Below are 26,840 nucleotides of genomic sequence, written 5' to 3' on the forward strand. Positions count from 1 at the left end.
CATGATCTTATCTTGTCATTTCGTTTGGAATGAATTCCTCTGTGTTGGTGTTTTGCCAAGGTCTCTGTCTTCTCTGTGTTAGAAAGCCTGTTATGTTTCCTGCTTCTGAGAATAATGACTTTACTAAGAACAGTCAAAGAGTGTCCAGGGCCTGGAACTTCAGGGAGAGTCTCTATTGTGTGCTGCATGAACTCTGCTGCTGTGTAGATTCCTCTATCATTCAGGCCAGTTGCCTGGAGAGGCTCCCCTTGCCTGTATTGGGCAGTGTTTGGTCCATAGCAAGCGTGTTGCAAGTTTTTGTTGTTGGTGGCGGTGGGTTTCTTTTGTTTTGTTTGGTTTCGTTTGGTTTCGTTTTCCTGCATGTTGCAAGTTTTAACTAAGTGTGCTCTGGTGCGCTTCTTAAATAAGACCTGATGCTTTTTCACTAGAAGTGAAGCCTTTCAGAAATTTCTGGTTGGGTGGTGTGTTGTGGTCAGGGGTTTCTGCTGTCTTCTGGGGAAGGGGACCTCTATGATGGGACTGAGGCATATGTGACCAAGAAGGACAGTACCAGAAGAGTGCAGAGGTGTTGGACCTGGTGTAAGTTGGTTAGGCAGCCAGTGTCAGGGCTATGTTGTTTACTGAAGGTGATTCTGTGTTTATGTGAAGGGGCAGTAGAGGGAAACAGTGCCAAAGAGTGTCCCTAGAGAGGGGTTTCAGTGTTTGCTGCTCTCAGGGAAGCATTCTGAGAACAGAGAAGAATCTCACCCGTTTGTCCCAGGCATTTTACAGATGGCTGTTTTTACAGTGACTGCCTCTCTGTTGTTTGCCTACCTTCTCCCCAGGAGCAGACCAGTGCCCTCCAGGCTCTATACCAGCCCAGCCTGCCAACTTTTGAAACTCCAGGCTTTGGAGATGTGGTGTGGGCAGGTACTGCACTTGTCCTATAGGGGAGAGTCTCAGTGTGCTGGGACTAAGAGATGTCTCCTGAGGGCAGTTGCACCAGAACACAGTGGTGTGGAACTTGGAGCAAGTAGACCAGGCAGCCAATATTGGGGCTGAGTAGCCATCAGAAGTTGGCTCTGCATTTATGTTGAAGAGTGGGTGTAAGAAATGGCACCAGCCAACTCCTTTGTCTCTGGAGGAGCATCTCTGTGAATGCTAACTTCCATGGACATACACCAAGAATAGTAAATACCCCCCCACCATATGCAGCAGGCATTTCTCAGATGTTGCCATCTGCTCCTGTGCTGTTTGCCTACCTTTTCTCTAGGAGTAGGGCAGCACCCTCAGGGCTTTATCCCAACCAAGACTACTGAACTTAAAACTCAAGTCTTCAAGCCCCACTGGTTACAAAAACGCATAAAAATCAGCCTTTCTTATTTTCCCAGACAAAGGCTTTAGGGATATATTCTTGTGTGCTCCTCTCTCTTGCCTTTCTCTGTGTCCAAGGCTCCTTCCCCTTTGCAACATCTGTGATAGGTTTCACCCCCAAACCATCTCTCCACAGTTTCTACCTTCCACGATGTGGTTTTTTCCCTCCTCTAGTTGTGAAGTTTGTTCTGTCAATCCTCAGGTTGATTGCTTGAGTGTTCAGAATGATTTGATGGTTATCTAGTTGTGTTTGAATGCTGAGATTATCTTTGGGAGCTCCTATTGTCTTAGCCCCTTCTGACCATTTTTTAATTGGATTGTTTATGGTGTTTTTGTTTTTTGATGTTAAGTTTTATATTGCATTTTTTCTAACTAAACTAACTCTTATTTAATGGACAACACAACACAACCAAAGATTGAAGATAATGCAAGCACAAGAAAAGAACAAAAAAGTAACTGACGTGATACTTCTACTTCTTATAGGTACTCTTTGTTACTTCTATTAAGAAGTAAAAATATTGTTAACATCTTCAAATGGACAGGTAACTTGCACTTCTCGTAGATATTAGTAATATATGTTTTAAAGATTTTATATCATTAATAAATAAAATGCATTAGTTGAAGTCCTGCTTTTAATCTTAGGCTCACCATTTATTTTCTGTCTTGTGTATAAACATTAGCACATATATATATAGGTCATAATTCATTATGCATATTAAGAAAGCATGCTCACTATTTACCTGGGGATATGCATGAACAAAAGACTTTAGGCAACTGTCTTAAATTAAAAAAAAAAGGAACACAAACCTCTTTACACAATCAAAATTCTCAAAATATTTATTCACAATATTAAATTTTATAACCCTCATTTTTCATTTTCTTACACACTGGATTTATGGTCTACAAACTTACTATTGATGTAAGTTAAGTACTCCTATTACACTATTAATTTAACAAAATAATCAATATTTTTTAAGTTAATGAGTTAGATCAAAAAGGAAAAGGCATGCCTGGACATATGGAATTAAGCAGAATAATTCATTCTTTCTGTTTTGTAGTCCCTCTCAACGGTGTATACATAATTATTATATGTGTAACTTTGATTAATATATATAATATTATACACATATAATATCCCTACAAGCATTAGTACTTTCTTGTCAGAGTGTTCCTTGCAAGTACAAAGAAATTATTTGGGAGAACCATAAAGTGGTCTCTACAGAAGATAATTAATTTTGCCCAGAAAGTTAAAATGAGACCATTTTGATCTTTTTTTTTTTTTTTTTAGCAAATAAAGATAGTTAACTCTTACACATACAACGTTTCTTGTTAGGATACCAGCCTATCCATTTGTATGCCTTCAAGTGGTGAGGTTAGAGTCATCTTGACTGGCAATTGTCAATTGGCAAAGTCTATGAAAAATAATGACACATAGAAACAGATGCAAAATAGAGAGGGAAGAACTGCATTCTCCCAAAATTATAATAGCATAGTAGAATGAGAATCAGACAGAACTGTGGTTGACTCTTGGCTCCCCCAATTAATAGTTATAGGTTTTGAAAGAATATTAAAGCTCTTTAAGTCTTAGTTACCTAAATTGAATATAGAGATAATACATCTACTTACTCTATGGTTGTCATAAGGATTAAAAGAGATAGAACATATAAAACACTTAGCACAGTACCTGTGGACCTATTAAGCACTAAATAAGTATAACCTATTTCATTTCAGTTATTTCAGAATGCAAGGACAAAGTAAAATGCTTTCAGTTATTAATATCATTAATTTGTCCATAGGATAAATACTTTTTTTAATACTACCAAGCTGATGAAGATCACCAGTGATCCCAAAAATTAAATAGATAATCCATGAAGGTTAAATTCTATTATTTTTGCTGGTAGCACATTTATTTTCATCATCATATGCATTTTAACATATTGTCATTAAAATTAACTGTACAGTCTGCTATGTTAAAACATTGAAAATAAAGAACTCCAGATATGAACTCACTTGGCTACTTCCAACAACATATCAAGTGTTTCAGCAGATGTAATTAGTGCCAGCCTTGCCAAAGATTTGAAATGTGCCCATTAATTCGGCAATTCCCAATCTGTCCATCAGTCATTCATACTTAAAGAATATGCCTGTCACCATGTAGGTGAAGGAATACATTGATAATTGTACAATAGAATCTCCTTGAATATTGAAATGCATATTCCATTTTTTTCTTAAAAATATCATGTTAGCTAAATCAAACTTTTTTCAGAAACTGACATAAGAAGAAGATAACAAAAATATTGGGCATTTCAGAAAGTGTGTATATATTTTTTTTCATAAAAAAAGGAGTCTATTAAGGAGGGTACATGAAATCTAAGCAACCATGGTCTCCTTTTGGAAAAACAGAGGGAAATGGTTCTTTTTTTCTCTTTCTCTCTGTACAAAGGAGACTGAGTTTTTATAGCAGTTAGTAGATATTAATCCTATGATTTCTCAAAAGAAGAACCACAAAGAAAAGCAGTACATTTAATAAAATGGAATAAGCACTAAACTGAGAAGAATCTTGGTAGAGAAAAATGGATTATAACTTTTTTTCAAAAAATTTCATGTCAGTCTAAAACAAATGGAAAATATAATAAAAGATAGGAGAAGAAAGAAGCAGACAATGTGAGATTTCAAAATATAGAGGAAAAAAGAACTTCAGCAGGAAATAAAGACCAAAATCTACATTAGAAAAACAAGATTATGTTTTATTTTATTACTTAAAGGATTTTTCATTTATTTATTCAAGAGAGAGAGAAAGAACACAAGCAGGAATAGGGGCATAAGGAAAAGCAGACTCCTTGATGAATGTGGAGCTGGATGCTGACAGGGGAGAGGGGCTCCATACAGGGAGATTAATCCCAGGACCCTGAGATCAAGACCTGAACTGAAGTAAGGTGCTTAACTGACTGAGCCACCAAGATGTTCCTTTTTTTTTTTTTTAAGATTTTTCATTTATTTATTTGAGAGACAGACAATACATTTTAAGGTTTTTAGCTAAAGACTCAAAATCATTAAAAGCTATAAAATAGGGAAAATATAATGAATTGAAATACAAGTCAGGAGCCTAGCATAACAATACTCTAATGCTAAGCTGAGGCATTAGAGTGAATACATCAAAATCTATTTTAGATGAAAAAAGAAAGAGTTGAGGAACACAGCTTTTAAAAAATGAAAAGGAACAGAAAAAAGAAGGAAATTCTGTAGGAGATAGAAATGAATAATTATAGGATGAAAGTAACAATAACAATATATAACAATTATAAATTTGATAAGAAACATTTACTAGGTCTGCATTCATAGTGCCTATGGATGTAGGAATGAGTCTTTCACTTCTCATATGAAAGGACTTGTGACTTACTGCTGATGGTATCAAAAAAGTTAAGAAATGCACTTAATCACTACACTGAGTAATTAAAACTAAAGCTAGTCATTATGATTCACTACTTAGAAAGAATTATGATATATAAGTCCAATATCTATGGGAATCATATTTATTGAGCCCCTAAATTGTGCCAGAAAAATATTCAAAGCACTTGATACATGACAGAAACTATTCATCTAGTCCTTAAAACAATCTTCTGTGGTAGGTACTATAATCAGTCACACTTTATAGAAAAAACCTGAGCTTGAAAAGGTTAAGTAAATTGTCCAAGCTCACATAGCCAGTAAGGAATTGAATTAGAACAGGCTCCAGAACACACACACCAAACCACTATTTATCAATGTTGTTTATACAAGACATATTGACATTAATAGTTTTAATTAAGCTTTGATTGTGATTGTGCATGAAACTGTTTCAACTTTGAGGAGCAAAATGAGGCACTTTGTGAAGAAAACTGAGAAAGTGGTAGTTCCAAAGGCATTTTTACTAGACTAGGCTGAGATATTTAGTGGGCAGATCTGAGTCATGAAGAAGGAAGATTTTCAAAAGAAATCCTCTCAACTGGAAGGAGTCAGAAAACACTTTTTTTTTTTATTCAGGTCCCTCTTTTATCTATTTATTTATTTATTTATTTATTTATTTATTTTTTACTGAGTTCAGTTAGCCAACATATAGAATATCATTAGTATAGTGTTCAATGACAAATTAGTTGTGTACAACTCCCAGTGTTCATCACATCACATGCCCTCCTTAATACCCATCACCTGGTTACCCCATCCCTCTACCACCTCCCTTCTGCAACCCTCAGCTGTTTCCTGGAGTCCAGAGTCTCTCATGATTTGACTCCCTCTCTGATTTCTTCCCATTCAGTTTTCTCTCCCTTCCACTATGTTCCTCCGTGCTAGTCCTTATATTCCACATATGAATGAAACCATATGATAATTGTCTTTCTCTGATTTACTTATTTCACTTAGCATTATTTCCTCCAGTTCCATCCATGTCAATGCAAGTGGTAGGTATTCATCTTTTCTGATGGCTGGGTAATATTCCATTGTATATATGAATCACATCTTCTATATCATTCTCAATGGGAAGAAACTGAGAGCTTTTCCCTTAAGGTCAGGAACACAACAGGGATGCCCACTCTCACCACTATTGTTCAGCATAGTACTAGAAGTCCTAGCCTCAGCAATCAAACAACAAAAAGAAATAAAATACATTCAAATTGGAGAAGCTAAACTCTCTCTTTGCAGATGGCATAATACTTAATACTGAGAACCCAAAAGACTCCACCTCCAAATTACTAGAACTCATACAGCAATTCAACAGCATGGCAGGATACAAAAATCAATGCATAGGCCACACTTTTAAAAACAAGTCTTAGGGGCACCTGGGTGGCTCAGTGGTTAAGCATCTGCCTTCAACTCAGGTCATGATCCCAGGGTCCTGAGATAGAGTCCCGGACTGGGCTCCCGGCTAGGCAGGAAGCCTGCTTCCTCCTCTCTCACACCCCCAGCTTGTGTTCCCTCTCTCACTGTCTCTGTAAAATAAATAAAGATCTTTAAATTTTTTTTTTAAATATAAACAAGTGTTAAAAATATGTTAAGTCATGCTTCTGGGTATTATTTTCTCTGTATTTTGAAAACAAGGATGGGGCTGCAAAGCATCAAGGGGAAAAAAAGCCCAAGATGATGCCTGAAAAAAAAAAGTGGAAAAATAATGTCATTCCTTTGAAGTCAATTACTTTTGAAGAAGACACACCATATAAGGTCTAAGGCCACAGCTGAATTATTCAGGTGGATAAGGCAGCATTACTGCATCCAATATAATTGTCAAAACACTTGTTTCATCTTCAGAAAAAGATGCTAAAGCCATGGGCTCAAAGTTATGAAAATATATTTAAATTAAAATACAATAAAAATACCTGAGAGAACCATATAGATAGTGATATAGATCGATTTATGAAAAAGAACACATCTTTTTCATAGCTGCATTCTTTTGATATTATATTATATTAATCATAGTATATGTTTTCCATATAATAAAGAAAAAGTTCAAGAAAACCATGCCAAAGCATGATGGAATGGAATCAGACATGGATACAGATTTATGAGTGTGAAACACATCATCTCAACTGTCTATGAATTGAGTCCTCTATAAAGAAATATCCTGTTTTGGGGCACCTGGGTGGCTCAGTGGGTTAAGCCTCTGCCTTCAGCTCAGGTCATGGTCTCAGGGTCCTGGGATCGAGCCCTACATCAGTCTCTCTGCTCAGCAGAAAACCTGCTTGCCCCCCTCTCTCTGCCTGCCTCTCTGCCTACGTGTGGTCTCTCTCTCTCTCTGTCAAATAAGTAAATAAAATCTTAAAAAAAAAGAAATATCCTGTTTAAAACCAAGAGAAATGAGTCATTATGAGTTAAATAATTTAAATAAATTTAATTGGAAAAAACACTAAAAGAAAATACTGATGAATGTAGTTAAGATATCCACTAAATTTTATGTGATCAAGGAGGAGCAATATTTATTTGCTTTCTAAATGGCCATTCAGTGCACCATAGGCAGGTTAGTAATAATTTAAAAAGTGTCCCATAGTTGGACACAAAATATTCCTTTGAATACATTTTTCAAAGAAAGAAATAAAATATTGTGTAAAATTATTTAATGTTAATCATTTAACTGCTGTTTTTTTACTGTATCAGGCAAATGTTTCAAAAACATGATTATACATTCTACAATAAGAGCTAGATGATCCTTAGTCATCTTTAACAAGTTTTATTTTATCAGGAAGAGTGCAATAGTTTAAAAAGTTTTAGAACCTTTTAGTTATGTTTCAGTATTCATTTTCAAAATTCAGCAATATATGGAGGTACAAAATTGATCTTAAAAATAATACAATTTATGTTTGGAATTTTTAATTACAATTGAATTTTTACATTATTGAATTATTTGAATTGCTCTCTTCATGGTATGTATGATATGCTCAGAAAAGAAGAATAGAATTTAAACAAATTAATCTACTTTGCCCATTCAGTTGCATAATTCAATTTATCTGTAGAAAGGGATTCTCTATTGTTCTTAGCCTACTAAATCCAAACACAAAACCAACATTAAGCTCAGACTCATTCTTGTAAGAATGAAAGGTTAAATATGCACTGACACACCACACATCTCAGCTTTTGAAGGTTGGCAGTGCAGCAAAGTTAGCAAAAGATGTCTGGTACTTTTGGCCAATTTACAAACTTTTGTTTCCAAGGGTGACAATTGGTCATAATGAATACATATAGAAAAGTAATATCACCTATACCTCACACTGAAAGAGAAGTATTTATGTTACATTTTAATAGTAACTTTTCAAAGATATATAAAATAATATTATCAACAGAGTTATTGACATTATAATATTATAGATACCTTAAATGTTTGGAATTGTCTACAATACTTTTTTGCATTAGCTGTCAACAGTAATAATGTTTTTCCCAGGCTGTAGAACAGAAAACAGCACAGATCCAAACTCTAAAAGTGGGAAGAACTTTTGATACATCAGTGTGGGGACAATTTATCCTATGCTTTCACATAAATTTCCTAAACTTGCCCAACCTAATGGTGCACAATACAAACTAGCCTTGGAATTTGGGTTTCAAATAAGGATGCTGAAGAGTAAGTTTGGGAAGAAAAAGCTAGATACTATTATTTTCCAGCTCAATTAACAATTCAACACATACATGTTTACTTCATACACTCTTGATACATTTTATAAAGTAAATATGCAAAATTTAAACTATTGAAGAAACTGAGATGAGAAGGAATATTTCTGGGACATCACTTGGATAAGTGTAGGAGATAGATGATGATGCAAGATACAGTTACCCAAGAGTACCCAAGAAGAGAAAGATAAAAGGACATAGAGATCTGGAACCTAGGAATGCCATGGAAGCATTAGCTTCAAATTTTGTCCACTTTCCCCCTTCTCTGTCACTGACCAAAGGGATCAAATTTGTGGTCATTCCATTGAATTCAGCATCTACTGTGTATATGACAGTATATATTATACCCACTCCCTATGCAGGGCTGTGTTATAGAAAAGGTCAAAGATAGGGGCACCTGAGGGCTCAGTGGGTTAAGCTGCTGCCTTCAGCTCGGGTCATGATCTCAGGGTCCTGGGATCCAGCCCCACATTGGGTTCTTTGCTCAGAAGAGAGCCTGCTTCTCTCTGTCTCTGCCTGCCTCTCTGCCTACTTGTGATCTTTCTCTGTCAAATAAATATATAAAATTTTTTAAAAAAGAAAGAAAACATCAAAGATAAATCCACTAGCTCTTGTAAAAAACTCTTTGGCTTGATGATAAGATACATTAAGTGGCCTATTTTAATATTTTATATTTTACTTTAAAGGTTGTTATTTATTCATTATTTATTTCACCCATTGCATCTTTGTAATAATATCTATGGATCATATGTTTCTAAAGAGAAAATTCATAAAAACATACTTGTTATGTAAATATTTTGGCAAACCGACAAATTTGTTGATCAAATGGAAAAGAATTTTTTAGATTTTTAATATTGATATTTTATAAATGATGCAAAGAATGCTTTTTATTCTGTTTTATTTTTCCCAAATAAAGAATTTAAATGTTTCCTCACTCACGTGTTTTTTTTTTTGATGTTCACTTTGTTTTCCAATTTTAAAACATATTTTCATTTTGGAGATAGACACAATAAATACTGCACAGTCTGTCACTTGATAGAAAACAAAAATGGTATTATATCTTTGGATACAGAATATGTGTTCCTTGTTTCAAATGAAAATAGGCCATTTATTATCATAAATATTATGACACAAAAGGATTTCATGGCTACAGTGCTCAGTGGAAATACACTATCTAAAAATATATTAATCTTTTGAGATGTGAACACCTGGACCTTTGTATTTTTTCTTTAAAATATGCATTACATTTTTACTCTGTACCACCTTGATTATCTTTAAAAAAATATTAACAGCTTTCATCCTTATACCAATGCCCAGTTACAAATTCCAAATGTTTTGTCACGTTTCTTATGAGCAATGCCATCTGTTAGAGGTGGCATTTCATGCTTATTTACTCTGACTCCCTCCAAGAATTCATCTGCCACTATCTAATGCTGTCTGAATAAAGGGGATTAAGACTCTGATACAACAGAGAGTATTGATAATTTGGTATAATTGGGAAGAAATGAAGATAAATGAGGCTGAGGATGGAGAGGCAATTAGTTGAGCTGTCTGTACAGCTGTGTTCTCAGCCTAGCTCCCCTGGCCTTTTCTTCAGTGAGGTATGCAAATTAACCATAATGACAAATACATGCTTCCCAAAGCTCTTTAACTTTGTAAAACTTGAGAATTCACTTTTCACTTCTGATAACTGAGTTGTTTGGTAAAGTTGCTTTAACATGATCTTTTAAATGTCCACATCACACAATCCTATTGCACCTGCTATATTTTAGGAATAATCCACCTTATTTCCTTGTTTTTGGTTGATATCAGGCTACTGTTTACAACCTTAATACATTGAGGATCTAGAGCCAATTTTGCCTTAATTGTGGTCCAGTGTTTAGGACAGAATGGCAATGTTTTCTTTTTTACATGATTAGAAGCCAAGAGACAATGAAAAGAAGCTTCTCTTTTTATTTTAGGAATATAGTCTGCATATAGCATCCTTTTTGAGGATGAAAATGTAGGGACACCTATACTAACCAACTCTAATGGATCTTTAGAGATTGGCAAAACCAATATTTTCATGGATTAAATTTACATATTTATATTAAGGTCATTATTATTATGCTTCCTAAATGAAAATGGCAACTCAGTAAAAATTAACCACAAAAAATATTAAGGCTCTGAGTAACTTAATCCTAAGATCCCTTTCCTAACCACAAAAATAGTTATACCAGGTATTTGGTAAGATGTTATCATAGGAACTAAATATTTTGAAGTCTGTCATTTTGGTTGGTAGATTTTCCTCTATTTTGTCATTGAAATTATTCTTATTACTTCTTGTGTTTAATAAAAAATTATATCACTGTATGTCTCTGTATTGTCAGTCCTTGTGAGAAAACAATAAATCTGCACTAACAGATTTTGAATATGTAACTGTACTAATAGACTGTAAGGTGATGGATTTCTCCCCACATTACAAAAAGGATGCATCAAGAAAATAAACACTTCCTCAATTTTGATTTGTTTCACTCAAATAAGAAACTAGCCTAAAATTATTTATGTCAAAACAAACAGCATACTAATTACAAATGCTTGTCAACTCAGGCAAACGTGTCTAATAGGATGACTCTATATTTATATCCTTATTTCTTGAATATCGCCATATTAACCTTTTGATACTTTCTATCTGAGCTTCCCAAAATGGTAGCCATTAGTCAAATATAGTTATTTATATTATTTAAATAAATAAAATTAGTAATTTAATTCCCCAATCACACTAGCCACATTTCAAGTACTATATTAGTTACATGTGAATAGTGATTATCATATGGGATAGCATGGAAAATAATTTTTATCATTACAGAAAATTCTGTTGGTCAGTACTGGTCTCTATTTCAGACTTACTATTTCCCCATTAACACAGATTAGTGAGATTGAGCTGTGGGCAAAACTATGAATTTAAGAACAGATAAATCAAATACTGAATCTTCAATTTATAAAAGTGTTCAGGATATGCCTGAATGGCTCAGTTGGTTAAGAGTCTGACTCTTGGGACGCCTGGGTGGCTCAGTTGGTTAAGCGGCTGCCTTCGGCTCAGGTCATGATCCCAGCATCCTGGGATCGAGTCCCACATCAGGCTCCTTGCTCAGCAGGGAGCCTGCTTCTCCCTCTGCTTCTGCCTGCCTCTCTGTCTGCCTGTGCTCGCTCACTCTCTCTCCCTCTGTCTCTGACAAATAAAAAAAAAAAGAGTCTGACTCTTGATTTTGGCTCAGGTCATGATCTCAGGGTCATAGGATTCGGCCCTGTGTTGGGCTCCACCCTCAGCACAGAGTCTGCTTGTCCCTCTCCCTCTGCCCCCCCCAATAAATAAATAAAATCATTTTAAAAAAGAATTCAGAATTCCTTGAATTTCTTCAGTAGGAGAGTAAGAAGCTCCAGTTTAAATAACCTCAGTTGATAAACAATTAGAAACATATTATGGTGTGTTCACAAACCAAAAATGTCTTTTTTTAGACTTTAGAAAACATTAGCAAAGGTTATTCTTTTTTTCCTTATGCTGTGCCTTTATTCCTATGAGTTACTCATTCCATTACTGGAAGCCTGTATCTCTCTTTCTCCTTCACATATTTTGCCCATCCCCCAACAACCATTAGTTTGTTCTTTTTATAGGTCTGATTCTGCTTTTTGTTCACTTACTCATTTTTTAGATTCTACATGAGAGTGAAATCATATGTTTTTTCTCAGTATGACTTATTTCACTTAGCATAATAGCCTCTAGGTTCATCCATATTGCCACAAATGGCAGGATCTCATCCTTTTTATGGCTGTGTAATGTTCCATTGTAATATTCCTTAGCTAAATCAGTGCCATTTTATCCACAATTTCCCTAAAATGAATCCATTAACCAATATATGTAGTGTGACAATGACAAGCCATCAAAAAGAAGTCTTAGGTTACCAATTCTGATATTCTGTGATAGCAAAAGAATAATATACTAAAATTTCTAGGGACAGTTTTAGAAATTAATAATCTGATTTGGTGGCCTAAAAATATTATATGTATTAGTACACTAGTTCATCATACTATTTAATGTATGCAGTAATATAATTCCAAAGAAAATCAGAACACATTAATATTTTCATCAGAATTTTAAAAATTGAGATGGGACTTTTAAAGCAATTTACTGAACATTTTAGTTTTTAAGGGGACAATTGTTCTGAGTTTATAATGGAATTCAGAGACTAAGTTACAATATAAACAATTTTGATTTATAGACAGTTTTTTCTGTAAATACATTATTACATAATTTTTATATTTTTAAGTTACAAAGACACCTGATTAAAGAACTACAGCACCTAGTTTTATTGTTATGTATTTCAATATCTATCATGATTGCAGTTATTACTGACTAGATAGTAGACTCATAGAACATTAATATATATAATTCTAACCTCCCAACTGATGATTAAATTCCCACTGAAAGGCCAGCCATCCTCGTTCTGCCTCCCTTAGGTCTCAGTTTCCCTTTATGTAAAATGATGGAGTTGAGTTGGATGATCTCACAGGTACATTCCAGCTCTGACTTTCTATAATTCTATAAGTTGTTTCTAAAATTAAATATTTCTTTTCAAATAAGCAGTGTAAAAAAAAAAAACAAGAAGTTAAACACAAAATTTTGGGGAGTGTTTACGTTTGGTGGAGAGACAGAAGTATACGAAAAGGGATGGACACATAAATAGATGCAAGGTTTTGATAATGTTTTATTTCTTGAGCTACATGGTATGTTCACTAAAAATTATTACTATACTTTATAGCTTACATATATGTTACCTATTTTTTATACTGGAAATATTTTTTAAATGATAATAAAGGGAAAAATACACACAATAGCCTTTGGATACTCCATTGGGTTCTAAGAAGCAAATTATGTAACAGTACATTGTATTACATGAGTGTGTAGAGCAAGACTCCTTTAAGCAAATACTGATGGGATAGGAGTAGATGATGTGTCCAGATTCTGAGAGTGTACAAAACTAACTTGAAACTATTTCTTTATGAGATAGAAATCTTGTACTTTCAAATAAGACAAACCTAAATCCAGAAAAGTAACTGATTTGTAATTTGTGCAGTGCCATTCCTAAGCCAGTAAAGATAAACACTGAACACCCAAAATATTTCTGCTGAAACTGATACTATTTATCCTTAATAAGCTCAACATCTTAATGAGTAGTCTTGATTTATATTGAACATCACTGTAGTATTGATTTATACTGAACATCATTCTAGTCTGTTCTTTTGACCATTTAGCTGTAAAAGATGAAAAACAACCACACAGGGGCACCTTGGTGGCTCACTCAGTTAAGTGTTGAGTTAAGCCAAGGCTTTGGCTCAGGTCATGATTTCATGGGTTGTGGGACTGAGGCCCACAACTGGCTCCATGCTGAGTGGGGACAGTCTGAAGATAGTCTCTATCTGCCCCTCCCCTCACTTGCATACACTCTGTCACTCAAATAAATAAATCTTTAAAAAATACATATACACCAGTAAAAATCAGTTCAAGAGAGAACAAGTTCAACGATGGAGCTTTTACAACCTTCTTTTCTGGTGGAACACGTGGACATTTACAATGAATTGTGACTTTCAAAGTTGACAGATGAGATTGTGGCTAGGTAGGGACGAGTGATTTCTCTTTTTTAAAATATTTCATGGATGTTCTTTCTTTTTTTAAGATTTTACTTATTTATTTGACAGAGAGATAGAGGGAGAGAGGTCATGTAGGCAGAGCAGCAGGCAGGGGGAGAGAGATAAGCAGGCTCTCGGAAGAGAAAGGAGGCTGATGCGGGGCTCGATCCCAGGACCTTGGTATCATGACCTCAGCGGAAGGCAGCCACTTAACTGACTGAGCCACCCAGGAACCCCGGTTTCTCTTTTGAGAGTCTGTAAAGGTGACTTTTAAATAACAGTAATAAATGATGCCCTCTGAATGCGTACATAAAAATGGACCAATGATGAATTTTGGCTGTCACTGAGAGTGCAAAGAAAAGAGCAGAAGGTCGCAAGAAGTCTTTACAGTTCTGGGGAAATTTATAAGGAACAAAATGATTCAAATATTCTTCCGCTTTTTGTGTCAATATTAATAAGTTAAAACTAGTTAAAATGGTATTTCTAAGTTAATGTATTTTTCCTAATACAATGCATAGATTTTAACAGATAAGCTAATGTGGAATATAGCTGATCCTAATTGAATTAGAAACTATCACGTATATACAATTAGGATCATTGAGAACTGTGGTGCTAGAAAATAATTCCATTTATTTCTAGTCTTATCCAATCCACTTTATACTCATATAGTATATATGAAATAGGTTTTTTTGTCACTGTACTAAATAAAATTCAATTATGTCACTAAAAATTAAGCATTCAATGCAAGCGAATATGCATTAAACATTTGGATTGTGAGGTTGTTACTATTCACATCTTTAATATATCTTTTTGAAAACACCCTATTCCCATTTATTTTTGTTACTACCAATTCTATCTACACCAAATTGCTAAATAGCACTAACTCCACAACTTAGCCACACTCCTTATTGTGTTATGCTGGTTAGTTTGGTCATCACAACATTGTCCATACCCTATTCCTTCATGTTATAAATAAGAAGAGAAACAAATTCTAATTTGTGCTTATAGTAGCAGTATATTTCAGCTGAAATTTCTTTTTTTTAAAGATTTATTTAATTATTTATTTGACAGAGACAAGTATTTGACAAGTGGGCAGAGAGGCAGGCAGAGAGAGAGGAAGAGAAGCAGGCTTCCTGGTGAGCAGAGAGCCTGATGTGGGGCTCAATCCCAGGACCCTGGGATCATGACCTGAGCTGAAGGCAGAGGCTTTAACCCACTGAGCCACTTAGGTGCCCCTCAGCTGAAATTTCTTAAATGATCTTTTTTCCCCACATGCTCAGCTCTCCAAGGTTGGCTCCCCCATTGCACACTCAGGAGTTTACAGCATCACCAAGGTATCATCACCAACTAAATGATCACTTGTCGTTGTTATTTTTTTCTTTTTTTTAATTTAAATTCAATTAGCCAACCTATAGTACATCATTAGTTTCATATGTAGTGGTCAATAATTCATCAGTTGCCTATAACAACCAGTGTTCTTCACATCATGTTAAAAGATAATTTTTTAGATGGACAAAACTGAGATTCACACAGATGAGAATTAAAATCATACCACCAATTAGTGGCTGAACTGCTAAAACCTGTTTCTCTTCATCAGTCAGAAAGATATATAGAAAGGTGTGTCCACACTAGGACACAGGACCAGGATAGGGATCAAGCTGCAATTGGAAACTAGGGTAGATTTTATAGGGGATTTGAAGAAGGCACCTCTCTTGTGAGAGAAAAACAATCTCCATTCCTTTTTTTAAGTTTTTTTTTTTTTTAATTAACGTATAATGTATTATTTGCTTCAGGGGTACAGGTCTGTGAAACATCAGTCTTACACAATTCATGCACTCACCATAGCACATACCATCCCCAATATTCATACCCAGTCACCCTATTCCTCTTCCCCAGCCCCCAGCAATCCTCAGTTTGTTTCCCGAGATTAAGAATCTCTTATGGTTTGTCTCCGTCCCTGGTCCCATCTTGTCCATATCCATTCTTAAAATAAGTAATCACATCTCACATTTGATTTTCAGAGCATGAGAGAAGGATATAAAATTACTTTGAAACAAAAAGTTCCATATAATCTATGTAAATATTACAATTATCAGAAAATCTTTCTCATTTTCCTCCCACACACATTTCCCAGAATTAAGTTAAAAATTAAGTAAAAGATGGTCACAAGTCCTAATTTACTCTATCTGTATACACTATCCAAGGTTACTAAATAACCATTACACATACTGGGAGTTTATAATAAAAATGCCTGGTATTTTGTACAACATTTTTAACTTTTGAAAGTGCTTTTGAGCCATTATTCCATTTTATCTTCACAATAGTTCTATAAATATCTCCAGGGAAAACACTATCTTATTATCCTTAACATTAGTGCCACAGAGAAGGCAATCAATAAATGTTTATTGAATGACCACATGAATTAAATGAAAGAAGAATAGATAGATAGGATGGATCTATACATGAGTAAAAATAACCCTTATGTTACTTATTTTTAGGGTATTTTTGGCAATATATCTATAATATCTCTCAAAATCTATATTTGTACTGATGTCTTAAATGGCTAAAAGTATAATCTCACACTTATACTTCCTTAATATTAGAGTTTTAAAGTTGTTTCCTTTCTGTCTTACATTGAGTTCTTATCTTTAGGACTATCCTAATTCAGTATAGTTTGTATAACTAAATTCAACTAAGCCTGATGAGATTCCCTGAGTACTTCCACAAATAGGTGAAAAAAATGTAGATATGCCTAGGGCTTTTCTTTAATTGTTTATTTTACAGACTATTCTAATCTGGCATTTCTGTATTTTATTTTATTTGAGCTTTTTTATATTTGCAATCATGACTTTTCACAGATTTCCAATGACTCCATTCCAGCCATTACTTGAATTTTGTTTGTGGTATATCTAGGCTTTCATTGGCTTGGTTTATGTTGCTTCAATTTCTTCTAGCTTTATATCTACTAACCAACACCCACCACTGCCCTCTTTCATTTATCCCAACACATGATATCAAAAACTATTAGCAACATATCAAAATATCTTATACTCAAAAAGAAGAGTTAATATGGTAGACCCTATTCTTGCATCATCACTTGAACACAGCTAGGTAAATATCAAATTATTCTGAACAACCAATAAATTGATCTTAATACTGACAGAATGAACTTCACAATTAGAGGGAGAGAAGAGATCATAACATTAAAGATAGTAGATGTGGAGATGTGATTTGGGGGAGAAAAGGATCACAGATGCTGCAGATGGGAGGAAGCCCTGGTCACAGAAAGAGGCAAGAAAGAAAAAGAGACAGAGAGAGTGAGAGAAAGAGCAGTGCACAGGGCATTTTCACAGGGGATCGCACAGGGGAGACAATTCCCCAAAGCCATTGACTGGGAAAACAAGAGAGGCTGATTATCATGAGTTTTTATGGGCAGCAGACCACAAAAACTGGAGTCTTAGAAGTCTGCACCATGGCTGGCATTGAGCCTTGTGGGCACAGCATTGCTCCTGTGGCGGAGGGCAGAGGCCCAGGAGCAGATGCTGTCATTAGAGACTCCTCGGGGAGGTACTGGGAGAGACAGTTCTCCCTTCTATGAATGTATTTGGGAAAGATAGTATTGCATCTCAGGAAAAAAAGAGTGGATGGGCGCCATTGTGCTACCCCACCCCTTAAGTTTAGGAGTAGAGACACCTGATGAGGGCTGCTAACCTGCACTCAGGCATTTTGCTATGCTTTACTCTAAAATCAACTCCTGCATATTGGTGCAACTGCCCTTCTGGAATAAACTGGCACCAGCCCCAGTGTGGCAAGTCCCTCTCCTAGAAGGCCAGCATAGATCCTCACTGCATCAGGTCCCTAAAACTTGGCGTTTTGAAACTCAGTCTGTGTTTCTGAGATAAAACACAGCTGTACAGTGATGCAAGGTGGGAAGATGGCCCAGACATAAAAAGGGTGAAGGCAGGGATCTAAGATGTATGTGGGAAACATTAGTAAAGTTTATTTAATCTTCTATGAGGGTTTTCTGGACAGTGGACAAAAGCAAAAGATGAGGGAGAGGGCTGGTGCGATTTTTCTCTCCCACCCATCAGCACAGACTGACTTCAGTGAGCAGAACAGCACCAGAACAGAACAGTGGAGGTTTCCCCATCTGTGTACTGCAGGTGTTTCTTTCTAGGGCAAGTGTGAGAACCAGAGCAACAAGTCCCTATCCCAGAAGAACAGCGCAAACACCCTGCACACATTAAACCAGCACGTCAAGAAATATTAAAGGTAGCCCTTTGCTTGATAAAGACCAAAAGCAACAAGGACAAGAACAGAGAAAATTTCCAGAAAAACCAACTTTACAGGTAATATAGTGGCAATAAATTCATATCTATCAACAATCACTCTGAGAATAAATAGACTAAATCTTCCAATCAAAAGATATAGGGTATCAGAATGGGGAAAAAAAGAACAATCTATATGCTACAATAGACCCATATTAGACCCAAAGACACCAACAGATTGAAAGTGAGGGAATGGAGAACCATTTATCATGCAAATGGACCTCAAAAGAAACATGAAGTACCAATACTTATGTCAGAAAAACTAGATTTTAAATCAAAGACTGTAATAGGAGATGAAGAAGGGCACTATATCAAAATAAAGGGATATCTCCAACAAGATCTAACCATTGTAAATGTGTATGCTCCCAACTTGGGAGCACCCAAATATATAAAACTAATAACAAACATAAAGAAACTCATTGATAATAATACAATAATAGTAGGTCTTTAACATCACACATACTTCAATGGACAGATCACCTAAAAAGAAAATCAACAAGGAAACAAGGGCTTGGAATCACATGCTTGACCAGATAGTCTTAACAGATGTGTTAAGAATACTTCATCCTAAAGTGGCAGAATACATATTATTTCAGAGTGCACATTATCCAGAATAGATCACATACTGGGTCACAAATCAGGCCTCAAGATATAAAAAAAGATTGAGATCATGACATGCATATTTCCAATCACAATGTTATGTATATGAAGTCAGGCACGAGAAAAAAAAAATTGGAAAGACCACAAATACATGGAGGGTAGGGAACAACTTACTAAAGAATGAGTGGGTTAACCAGGAAGTAAAGAAGAAATTTTAAAAAGACATGGACACTTTTGATTTTGATGAAGTCCCAAAAGTTTATTTTGGCTTTTGTTTCCTTTGCCTTTGGAGACATATCTTGAAAGAAGTTGCTGTGGCTGATATCGAAGAGATTACTGCCTATGTTCTCCTCTAGGATTCTGATGGATTCCTGGCTCACATGGAGGTCTTTTATCCATTTTGAGTTTATCTTTGTGTACGGTGTAAGAGAATGGTCGAGTTTCATTCTTCTACATATAGCTACCCAGTTTTCCCAGCACCATTTATTGAAGAGACTGTCTTTTTCCCACTGTATATTTTTTCCTGTTTTGTCGAAGATTAACTGACCATAGAGTTGAGGGTCCATATCTGGGCTCTCTACTCTATTCCACTGGTCTATGTGTCTGTTTTTATGCCAGTACCATGCTGTCTTGGTGATCACAGCTTTGTAGTAAAGCTTGAGATCAGGTAACATGATGCCCCCAGTTGTATTTTTGTTTTTCAACATTTCCTTAGTGATTCGGGGTCTCTTCTGATACCATACTAATTTTTGGATTATTTGCTCCAGCTCTTTGAAGAATGCTGGTGGAATTTTGATTGGAATGGCATTAAAAGTATAGATTGCTCTAGGCAGTATAGACATTTTAACAATGTTTATTCTTCCGATCCAAGAGCATGGAATGGTCTTCCATCTTTTTGTGTCTTCTTCAATTTCTTTCATGAGTGTTCTGTAGTTCCTCGAGTACAGATCCTTTACCTCTTTGGTTAGGTTTATTCCCAGGTATCTTATGGTTCTTGGTCCTATAGTAAATGGAATCGATTCTCTAATTTCCCTTTCTGTATTTTCATTGTTAATGTATAAGAAAGCCACTGATTTCTGTACATTGACCTTGTATCCTGCCATGTTACAGAATTGCTGTATGAGTTCTAGTAGTTTGGGGGTGGAGTCTTTTGGGTTTTCCATATAAAGAATCATCAAAATCAAAAGCTTCTGCACAGCAAAGGAAACAGTCAAGAAAACAAAGAGGCAACCCACAGAATGGGAGAAGATATTTGCAAATGACAGTACAGACAAATGATTGATATCCAGGATCTATAAAGAACTCCTCAAATTCAACACACACAAAATAGATAATCACATCAAAAAAATGGGCAGAAGATATGAACAGACACTTCTCCAATGAAGACATACAAATGGCTATCAGACACATGAAAAAATGTTCATCATCACTAGCCATCAGGGAGATTCAAATTAAAACCACATTGAGATATCACCTTACACCAGTTAGAATGGCCAAAATTAGCAAGACAGGAAACAACATGTGTTTGAGAGGATGTGGAGAAAGGGGAACCCTCTTATACAGTTGGTGGGAATGCAAGTTGGTGTAGCCTCTTTGGAGAACAGTGTGGAGATTCCTCAAAAAATTAAAAATAGAGCTTCCCTATGACCCTGCAATTGCACTACTGGGTATTTACCCCAAAGATAGAGATGTAGTGAAAAGCAGGGCCATCTGTACCCCAATGTTTATAGCAGCAATGGCCACGGTTGCCAAACTGTGGAAAGAACCAAAATGCCCTTCAATGGACAAATGGATAAGGAAGATGTGGTCCACATACACTATCGAGTATTCTGCCTCCATCAGAAAGGATGAATACCCAACTTTTGTAGCAACAAGGACAGGACTGGAAGAGATTATGCTGAGTGAAATAAGTCAAGCAGAGAGAGTCAATTATCATATGGTTTCACTTATTTGTGGAGCATAACAAATAGCATGGAGGACATGGGGAGTTAGGAGAAGGGAGTTGAGGGAAATTGGAAGGGGAGGTGAACCATGAGATACTATGGACTCTGAAAAACAATCTGAAGGATTTGAAGAGGTGGGGGGTGGGAGGTTGGGGGAACCAGGTGGTGGGTATTAGAGAGGGCACGGATTGCATGGAGCACTGGGTGTGGTACAAAAACAATGAATACTGTTATGCTGAAAAGAAATTAAAAAAAAGTTAAAAAAAAAAAGACATGGACACAAGTTAAAATGAAAACTAATGGTACAAAACCTTTGGGATGAGGCAAAAGTGGTCCTAATAGGAAGGATATAGCAATACAGTCCTTCCTCAAGAAGCAAGAAAAGTCCAAAAATACAAACTTACACTTAAAGGAGCTAGGAAAAGAACAACAAATGAAGCCTAAATCCAGAAAAAGGAGGGAAATAAAGATCAGAGCAGAAATAAAGATGTAGAAAAAAATAAAAACACTAGAACAGATCAGTGAAACTAGGAGGTGGCTCTTTGAAAGAATTAATAAAATTGATTAACCCATAGCTAGACTTGTCAAAAAAAAAAAAGAGAGAGAGAGAGAAAAAGAGAGAAAGGACACAAATAAATAAAATCACAAAAGAGAGAGGAGAGATCACAACCAACACCACAGAAATACTAACAATTATAAGAGAATATTATGAAAAATTATATGTCAATGAATTGGATAATCTGGAAGAAATGGACAAATTCCTAGAAACATACAAACTAACAAATCTGGAACAGGAACACATAGAAAAATTAGGCGGACCCATAACCAGCAAAGAAATTGAATCAGTAATCACAAACCTCCCAACAACCAAAAGCCCAGGGACAGATGGATTTCCAGGGGAATTCTATCAAAAATTTAAGAGTTATTGCCTATTCTTCTCAAATAGAAAGAAAACTTTCAAACTCATTCTAAGAGAACAGCATTATCTTGATTCCAAAACCAGAAAAAGACCCCACTAAAAAGTAGAAGTACAGGCCAATATCCTGGATGAATATAAGTGCAAAAATTATCAAAAAATACTAGGAAATCAAATCCGACAGTACATTAAAAGATTAATTCACCATGATTAAGTAGGATTTATTGTTGGGTTGCAAGGCTGGTTCAATATTTGTAAATCAATCAATATGATACATCACATTAATAAAAGAAAGGATAAAAGTCATATGATCCTCTCAATAGATGTAGCAGAAGAATTTGAAAACATACAACATCCATTCTTGATGAAAACGCAAACATGTAGGGATAGAGGGAATATATGCAACACTATAAAGGCCATATACAAAAGACTCACAGCTAATATCCTTATTGGGGAAATATTGAGAGCTTCTCCTTTATGGTCAAGAAGAAGACAGGCATGTCCACTTTCACCAATGCTATTTAACAAAGTACTGGAATTCCGAGCCTCAGCAATCAAACAAAAAAGAAATAAAAGACTTCCAAATCAGCAAGGAAGAAGTCAAAGTTTCTTTTTACCTTCCTTCTTTCCTTCCTTCCTTCCTTCCTTCCTTCCTTCCTTCCGTCTTTCCATTTTCTTTCTTTCTTTCTTTCTTTCTTTCTTTCTTTCTTATTTATATTAGTGAGAGATAGAGAGAGAGAAAACACACAAGCAAAAGGGGATGAAGGAGAGGGAGAGAGAAACAAAGTAGATTTCATATTGAGTGCAAAGCCTGACACAGGGCTTCATCTCCCTTTCCTGAGGTCATGGCCTGAGCTGAAATCAAGAGTTGGTCACTTAACAAATAGAGCCACCCATGAGCCCCTCAAATTTTAATTACTTACAGATAACATGGTACTCTACCAACAAATTGTTAGAACTGATACACGAATTCAGCAATGTCACAGGATACAAAGTCAGTATACAGAGATCTGTTGCATTTCTACACACCTATAATGAGGCAGCAGAAAGAGATTTCAAGGAGTCCATCCCATGTACAATTGCACCAAAACACATAGGATACTTAGGAATACATCTAACTACAGAGGTAAAAGATCTGTACTTTAAAAACTACAAAATATTTATGAAAGAAATTGGAAATAACAAAAAGAAATGGAAAAACCTTCCATGCTTATGGATTGGAAGAATATTGTTTAAATGGCTATACTGCTCAAAGCAATCTACACATTTAATGTAATCCCTATCAGAATACTACCAGTATTTTTCACAGAGCTATAACAAATAATCATAAAATGTGTATGGAACCACAAAAGACCCCAAACAGTCAAAGCAATCTTGAAAAAGAGAAACAAATCTGGAGGCAAAACAAGGTATATTACAAAGCTGTAGTCATCAAGACAGTATAGTACTGGCACAAAAAAAAAAAAGATACACAGATTAATGGAACAGAACAGAAAGTCCAGAAATTGACCAACAACTCTATGGTTAACTAATCTCTGACATACCAGGAAGGAATATCCAATGGAAAAAATGATAGTCTCTTTAACAAAGGTGTTTGGAAAACTGGGCAGCCACAAGAATGAAACTGGACCACTTTCTTACACAATGCATAAATTAAACTCAATATGGATGAAAGACCTAAATGTGAGACAGGAAACTATCAAAACCTTGAGGCAGCAACCTGTTTGACATGGGCTATGGCAATGTCTTACTAGACACATTGTAGAAGGCCAGGGAAACAAAAGCAAAAATGAACTATTGGTAGTTCATCAAAATAGATTTTGCACAGCAAAGGCAACAATTAAGAAAGCTTAAAGGTATTGGAAGAGATTTTGCTGAGTGAAATAAGTCAAGCAGGGAGAGTTGATTATCATATGGTTTTACTTATTTGTGCAACATAAGGAATAACACGGAGGACATAGGGAGATGGAGAGAAGTGAGTTGGGGGAAATTGGAGGGGGAGATAAACCATGAGAGACTGTGGACTCTGAGAAACAAACTGAGGGTTTTGGAGGGGAGGAGGTAGGAAGTTGGATGAGCCTGCTGGTGGGTATTATGGAGGGCACATATTGCATGGAGCACTGGGTGTGGTGCATAAACAAAGAATTCTGGAACACTGGAAAGAAATTTAAAAAATAAATAAATAAAAATTAAAAAGAATAAAAATGAAAGTATAGATTGCTCTGGGAAGTATGGGCATTTTAACAATGTTTATTCTTCCAACCCATGAACATGAAATGGTCTTCCATCATTTTGGGTCTTCTTCAGTTCCTTTTATGAGTGTTCTGTGATTCTCTTATTTCCCTTTTATAGTTTCCTTGTTAGTGTATAAGAAAGTAACTGATTTCTGTGCATTGATTCTGTATCCTGCCACATTACGGAGTTGCTATATGAGTTCTAGTAGTTTGGGGGCGGAGTCTTTTGGGTTTTCCATATAAAGTATCATGTCATCTGCAAAGAGAGAGAGAGAGTTTGACCTCTCCTTTTCCAATTTAAATATCATTTATTTCTTTTTGTTTTCTGATTGCTATTGCTAGGACTTGCAGTACTATGTTGATCAGTAGTGAGAGTGGACATCCTTGTCATGTACCTGAGAGTGGAAAGGCTCTCAGCTTTTCCACATTGAAAATTATATTAGCTGTGGGTTTTTCATAGGTGGATTTTATGAAGTTGAGTAATGTTCCCTCTATCCCTATACTCTGAAGAGTTTTAATCAGGAACAGATGCTGTAGTTTGTTAAATGCTTTTTCTGCACCAATTGACAGGACCATGGGTTCTTTTCTCTCTTATTGATTTTTTTTTTCTATCACATTGATTGATTTTCAAATGTTGAACCACCCTTGCATCTCAGGAATAAACCCACCTGGTCATGGTGGATAATTATTTAATGTACTATTGTTGGATCCTATTAACTAGGATCTTGTTGAGAATCTTGGCATCCATATTCATCAGGGATATTGGTCTGAAATTCTCCTTTTTTGTGGGATCTTTGCCAGGCTTGGGGACCAAGGGAATACTGGCTTCATAGAAAGGGTCTGGAAGTTTTCTTTCTGTTTCTATTTTTTGAAACAACTTCAGGAGAATAGGTATTATTTCCTCTTTGAATGTTTGGTAAAATCCCCCGGGGAATACGTCAGGTCTGAGACTCTGGTTTTGGGGCAGGTTTTTGATCACTGCTTCAATCTTGTTACTAGATATTGGTCTACTCAGGTTGTCAATTTCTTCCTGTTTCAGTCTTGGAAGTTTATAGGTTTCCAGTAATGCATCCATTTCTTCTACATTGCTTAAAGTATTGGCATATAACTGTTGATAATAATTTCTTATGATTGTTTCTATTTCCTTGGTGTTAGTCAAGATCTCTCCCCTTTCATTCATAATTTTACTAATTTGGGTCCTTTCTCTTTTCTTTTGGTTTATTCTGGTTTATCAATCTTATTAATTCTTTCAAAGAACTAGCTTCTAGTTTCATTGATGTGTTCTACTGTATCTCTGGTTTCTAACTTATTGATCTCTGCTCTAATCTTAATTTATTTCCCTTCTTGTTTATGGGGTTGGTTTAATTTGTTCTTGATTCTCCCGTTCCTTAAGGTGTAAAGGGAATTGGTGTATTCAGGATTTTTCAATTTTTTTGAGTGAGACTTGGATGGCTATGTATTTCCCCCTTAGGACCTCCTATGCCATCCCAATGAAAATACCACCAGCATTTTTCAAAGTGCTGGAACAAACAATCCTAACATTTATATGGAACTGGAAAAGACCCTGAGTCATTAAGGAAATGTTGAAAAAGAAAAATAAAGCTGGGGGTATCATGTTGTCTGATTTCAACATTTATTACAAAGCTGTGATCACCAAGACAGCATGGTACTGGCACAAAAACAGACACATAGACCAATGGAGCAGAATAGAGAGCCCAGATATGGACCCATAACTCTATGGCGAAATAATCTTCAACAAAGCAGGAAAGAATATCCAAAGGAAAAAGTCTTTTCAATAAATGGTGCTGGAAAATTGGGCAGCTATGTACAGAAGAATGAAACTCGACCATTCTCTCTTTACGTACACAAAGATAAACTCAAAATGGATGAGAGGCCTCATTGTGAGACAAGAATCCATCAAAATCCTAGAGGAGAACATAGGCAGGAACCTCTTTGACATTGGCCACAGCAAATTCTTTCAAGACACGTCTCCAAAAGCAAAGGAAACAAAAGCAAAAATAAGCTTTTGGGACTTCATCAATATCAAAAGCTTCTGCACAGCAAAGGAAATAGTCAACCAAAGAAAGAGGCAACCCACGGAATGGGAGAAGATATTTGCAAATGACACTACAGACAAAGGGCTGATATCCAAGATCTATAAAGAACTCCTCAAACTCAACACCTAAAAAACAGATAATCATGTCCAAAAAAAAAAAAAATGAGCAGAAGACATGAACAGACACTTCTCCAATGAAGACATACAAATGGTTAGCAGACACATAAAAAATTTTCATCATCATTAGCCATCAGGGAAATTCAAATCAAAACCGCATTGAGATACCACCATTCACCAGTTAGAATGGCAAAGATTAACAAGGTGGGAAGAAAACAAATGTTGGAGAGGATGTGGAGAAAGGAGAACCCTCTTACACTCTTGGTGGGAATGCAAGTTGGTGCAGTCACATTGGAAAACAATGTGGAGATTCCTCAAAAAATTAAAAATAAAGCTACCCTATGACTCTGCAACTGCACTAGTGGGTATTTACCCCAAAGATACAGATGTTGTGAAAAGAGGGCCATCTGTACCCCAATGTTCATAGCAGCAATGATCACAGTCAACAAAATATGGAAAGGGCAAAATGCCTGTCAAAAGATCAATGAATGAAGAAGA

At 35.7% G+C, this 26,840-nt stretch overlaps 1 protein-coding gene and 1 non-coding gene across 2 annotated transcripts in view; both read right to left on the bottom strand.

Moving 5' to 3' along the window:
- Window positions 1-26,840, bottom strand: part of DACH2 (dachshund family transcription factor 2) — an 842,698-nt gene that overhangs the window by 178,497 nt on the left and 637,361 nt on the right. The gene's annotated exons all lie outside the window — the stretch shown is intronic.
- LOC116881816 lies at window positions 15,418-15,497 on the bottom strand. The gene has a single exon (XR_004385493.1). It is a non-coding gene; the product is annotated as a small nucleolar RNA SNORD55/SNORD39 (small nucleolar RNA).

The sequence above is a fragment of the Lontra canadensis genome, unplaced genomic scaffold (genome assembly GCF_010015895.1).
Source record: "Lontra canadensis isolate GAN:19392208 unplaced genomic scaffold, GSC_riverotter_1.0 scaffold77, whole genome shotgun sequence".
In the NCBI taxonomy this organism is placed as follows: domain Eukaryota; kingdom Metazoa; phylum Chordata; class Mammalia; order Carnivora; family Mustelidae; genus Lontra; species Lontra canadensis.